Raw genomic sequence first — 5,436 nt, forward strand, 5'->3', positions numbered from 1 at the left:
TTCTTTCTAAATCTTAATATTTTCTCCCAAAACTTAATTTTTTTTCTAAATTCTAGACTCTTCCCTAATTTTTATCCCTCTATTAAAAGAACTTCTAAAAATTACTATATTTTATTGCATTTTATTATTAATTTTAGTTACATTTTTAATTAATCATATAAGATGTATACATATTATTAAGCTAATTTAAGTTTGACATATAAGAATTAATGCAAAGTTTTAAGAGTGTTGATTAATCCAAAATAAAACATAAAACATACAAATAACTTTAATATTCTTAAATTTAGTTACTATGTCCTTCTAATCTTCTCCAAGTGTGTATAAGGCCTATTTCTAATAACAATTTTCTCTTCAGTAGTATAATCGTTCCATCTAGTTTTTTTTTTTTTCAAGTCATTTGCATTTCAATTGAGCTTCTTTTATTGGCTCTTTTAAGAATTAGTTTTGGAGACATGCTATTTTGTGTAACTATAAAATAAGATAATATTAAAATTATATATAATTTTTACTAGTATTTTTAACAATACAAAACAAAGAAGTAAAAATTAACAAAATTAGTATCATAAAAATCAAACTTATTAAAATACTAATAAATGCCTAATCAAACAAAAAAAATAAAAAAATAGTTCAAGTGTAATCGAAAAATAGTTAAAGATTAATTTATATTTTAATATTAATAAAATACCAAAATATTATTACAATTTATATTTTGTATATATATTGTATCTCCATTGTAATACCCGGTCTAACCGAAATTAATTAAATATTGAGTTAAGTAGGAGCGAATATGGTTAGAATATTTGGCAATTCGAATTTGATGATTTAAATATGATTTTTGGATTTAGTGAATTTTTCCGAGTCGGAAGACATAGTTTTCTGCGTAAAAGCGCGCAGTGGAATTTTGACCGGCAGTACCGGCTGAGACCTATCTGGTACTGCAGCTGAAAAAATTGATTATGAGTAAATAAGATTAAGAAATGAGGGATTATAATTAGGGGAGGTAGAAATATTTGAAGTGCGATTTAGAGCGCTAATCTTAAAGGTTTTGGTCCAAAATTGGGCCAACGGACAAAAATAAGTGAACCGGGCCTAAGTGGGCCCAAGACCCAACATATATAAACATTAGTTATGAGCATTTCAGCTCATTTTGCCCTAAAGAAGGTGTGTGGGGCACTGAATTGAGAAGAGAGAAGAGAAGAGAGAAAACCTAACTCTCTTTGATCTTCAAACCACCATAACTTGAGCTACGGAGCTCCGATTGACGAGCCGTTTGCGGTCACGCATCGCTCTTCTCATCCTCTACAATTCTATCTAAGTTTTGTGGTGAGTATTCCATTCATCTCTGCTCAGTTTTTGAAATTCCCCACTGTTACACGTTTTTGGAAAGTTAGTGTTGAAATCTTGTGATTTTGGGTGTTTAGGGATACTCCAACATGGATTCTAAGTGAGTTCTATCCCTACTTCATATGGGCTGAGGTAAGAAGTGCTCAAACCCTTGTGATTTATCATCTTTATGAGCCCTAGGTTGATGTATGTATGTAATATTGGTTATGTTAGTGCATTTGATGGTTTTGGTGCATGATTGGGAGATTGGTGTTGCTTGAGGAGCTTTGGTGAGGCTTGGAGCTAAGGTTGGTGGAGACTCCCAAAGAAGAGGCTCAATTGATTTGGCTACAAGAGGTACGGTTTAAGTTTCATTTAAGTACCGTGTGGTGTGATAAGAATTCCTAGGCTAGATGCCCCTAGGATTAAGTTTGGATTGTGTAAATGGTTGGTGCTAATATGCATAGTTGGTATGTAATGTGAATTAATGATTGGGTTGAGAATTGTGTGGCCTTGTATGCTTGGTGTATTGAAAATTTGATGTTTTGGGTAATGAGTATTGATTTGTGATTTATGCATTTAAATTGTGAAATTGGGCCGGAGGCCGTATATTTTGGGCCGGAGGCCGGAAAGAGGTAAGGAAGGTAAGTTGATGTGTGCATTGTATGATGACACAAGTGATTGGATGAATTTCATATAATGAATATATGAATGATTGGGTTGGTTATTGAATAATGAGGTTTGAGGAGTTGAAGTGTGGAAATTGGTAAATTTTGGGTGAAATAGTATAGATGAGGTATGTTTAATTTTGGTTGAGATATATTATGTGGTCATATATGTGAGTATGGTTATTGATGCCTTGATGGTATGATAATGCATGAGAGATATGTATGTTGTGATATATGCTTGAGAAATGATTAAGGTTGATTTGGGGGTGAAACCATGTGATAGTGAGTATGATATTGGTTATGTATAATGATGGTTGATTGGAAATAGTATTGTTGGAAATTGGGATGAGGAAGGATGTATGACATGTTGATATGTTTGTAATTTAGCCATTTGTTTGAAATAGGTAAAGATGGTTATATGGTGGTTTGTGAATTGTGGTAAGGTGTTAATGTATGAGTTGAGGAGGCTTGATGTTGATTTTGGCATATTTTGATTGGTTTCAAAAAGGGTTGAAATTGGCATGTTTTGGTTGATTTTGAAAAGAGTTGAAAATGGCTTGTTTTGAAAATGGCACTTTGTGGTTTTATATGAAAACATGGTTTTTTGGCATACCTTGACGGGACATAACGTGGACTACGGATCTTTGTTTTGTGCCAAATCTGTTTAGAAATGAAATTGGATCTGGGATGTCCATGCCGTTCGAAGAACGGGTGAAAAGCGATTTAAAATGAGGAAGTTATGTCCGTCGGAAGATTGGGGGTTGAAGTTGTGAATTCTGCAGTTTTTAACTTAGAAAATTTTTAGCAGAATAACCCCTTGCGCGTGGGCGCACTTGGCGCGTACGCGTCGATCTTCCAGAAAACGCCATCCACGCGTGCGCGTGATGTGCGCGGGCGCGCCGATAGTGCTGCACCCAATGCCCAGCCATTTTCCAGAGAGTTGTGCCAGAACTGTGCCAGCTTTGTGCCTGGGGCACGAGAGTATCCACGCGTACGCGTGGTTGACGCGTGCGCGTCGATTTGGCAAATTTTTAATCCACGCGTTAGCGTGCATGACGCTTGCGCGTCGATGAGTTTTTAAGGCCATCCACGCGTGCGCGTGGAGTACGCGTACGCGTGGCATTGTTTTCATGCCAAAGTTGATATTTGAGTTTTAAAAGCCAAATCTCATACTTCTAAGCCTCCGATCTCACCCCTTATGTATTAAATCATTATGATATGCTTAGTAATGAGAAAGGAACTAGGGGATGTGGTAACTTGCGAGTGAAGCAAGGGAAAAAGTTATGATCAATGGTGATCAACGATGATTATATGAGATATGGAGGATGGCGGTAGGAGTACCGTGTATGCCATGAGCCGAAGGGCTATATTTATTGATAAATGGCTGGTTCTTGATTGAACCATGAGCCGGATGGCTGAGTTATTGCCGGGTCACGGCAAAGCCATTATTGATTATGGCTGAGTATAAATGCATATATGATTAATGAATGAATGTGTTAAATGGATAATAATGGAAAATGTTGAAATGTGATGTGTAACCCCGGGTAGTAGGCAGTGGCGTTGTCCACTTGCTCCGGGTATGAGACGAAAAATGATGTTTATGATAAATGAGTTAATTATGGAGTTTTGAATGAATGTAACTCTGATACCTGGGTAGTAGTAAGGGTTGGGGTTCGTCCCACTTGCTCCAGGTTAATGTTTGAGATTTGATAACAATGAGGATTGATAATATGAATTGAGATTGAATGAATATATGCTTAAGATACCTGGGCAGTAGCAAGGGTTGTGGTTCGTCCCGCTTGCTCCGGGTTAATGCTTAAGATACCTGGGCAGTAGCAAGGGTTGTGGTTCGTCCCACTTGCTCCAGGTCAGAGATTGTGACGCCTGGGTAGTAGCGGCAGTAGTCGTGAATCCACTCGCTCCAGGTTGAGCTTTTAAACACCCGCCTGGGTAGTAGCCGCAGTAGTGGTTGTTCCACTGGCTCTGGGTTGAGCGGGTAGTAGCAAGGGGGTTGTAGCTCAAACCTACTTGCTCCGCAAGGGGTGTTTCTGTCCAATGGTTAGCTACCAGGACATGTCGGGTTGGCTATATAACCGACAGATGATATCATCAGCCATAGGGCAGGCATACATCATTTGCATATGTTTGAATTGTTTGGGTTCGCCTATTTGTTTTGGATTTCTATATCATACATGCTATGTTACCTGATTACGTGCTACTTGTTCTACTTGTACCTTATTTGTGTATTACTTGTCTGTATTGCTTGTGTTTGTACAACTGAGAGATCCCTCATGTTGGTGTCGGTGGATGTTGGTGGCTGTTCTTGATGAGATGAATTGATAATGCGATTGCATGATGATGATGATTTTTGAATGAGATAATTTGAGTCCCCTGGGTAGACGCAGTGATGTGATTTCACTAGCTCCAGGCGAGGGTATGATGTATTGATATAGAGTTGCTGAGATAGAACAACTGGTGATGGTTTTGCTTATGATTCTGAGTCTGATTCGTGTAAGAATCAGCGAGTTGGGAAACATGTGTAACATGAACTAGATTTAGTATCCCCTTACGACAGATGCCTATTTATGGATTAGTGAGAATCTAGGCTGGATACTTGGTGAAAAGGAGTTTAGGATGCTTAGTGAGTCTTTATTGCAGTGCATTGTATTTATTTGGCACTTTTACCATACTGGGAACCCATGGGCCCGGGGTTCTCATTCCGTATGTATCTCTTATTTTTCAGATACAGGTCCAGGTGCTCAGAAGTGAGCTGTGGTTCGTCTGAGAGCCGGCGAAGATCTTTATTTTCTCTACTTTGTGTTTTGCTTAGAATCTCTCCACCTTTGTTTTGAAGATATTATATTATGTGTTGAACTCTTTTGGAACTTGCCTATAGAGGCTCTTATGTTTCCTTTGGGAGAGATTGGGATGTACTGTTGTCAACTACTTTCATACTGTACCCTAGCCGGCCTAAACTTCGCGGGTCGCGACTAGTGGCTATTTACTTATGTTATATATATCTATCTGTTATCTATCTCTTAATCTCCTTTATGCCTTGTCCATATATCGCTTTCGGCTTCACGTTTTATCTTTTCGTTGTCGAATCGTGAGTGATACATCTTCGTGATTTTATTTCTACTCTTTTCAGGCTTCTCGATTAATACTCCTTTCGAAATTACCTATGTTTATATATTAAAAATCCACCTGAGAGTCGTACCACCGTAATATCATTGACTTATGACTCGATCATAAGGATTTGAATATTAGGGTGTTACATCCATGTCTTATAAAAATTTAAAATTTTTGTGTTTGCGTGTCACGTATTATATTGCCTCTTGTACTGTGTCAGTATCTGTGTATTATAAACATAAATGTTAAACCCTAAATTCTAAACTATAAACCATAAATCATTTGAATCCTAAATCATACTTTAAACTCTAAAATT

The sequence above is a fragment of the Arachis hypogaea genome, chromosome 5 (assembly GCF_003086295.3).
Source record: "Arachis hypogaea cultivar Tifrunner chromosome 5, arahy.Tifrunner.gnm2.J5K5, whole genome shotgun sequence".
In the NCBI taxonomy this organism is placed as follows: Eukaryota; Viridiplantae; Streptophyta; class Magnoliopsida; order Fabales; family Fabaceae; genus Arachis; species Arachis hypogaea.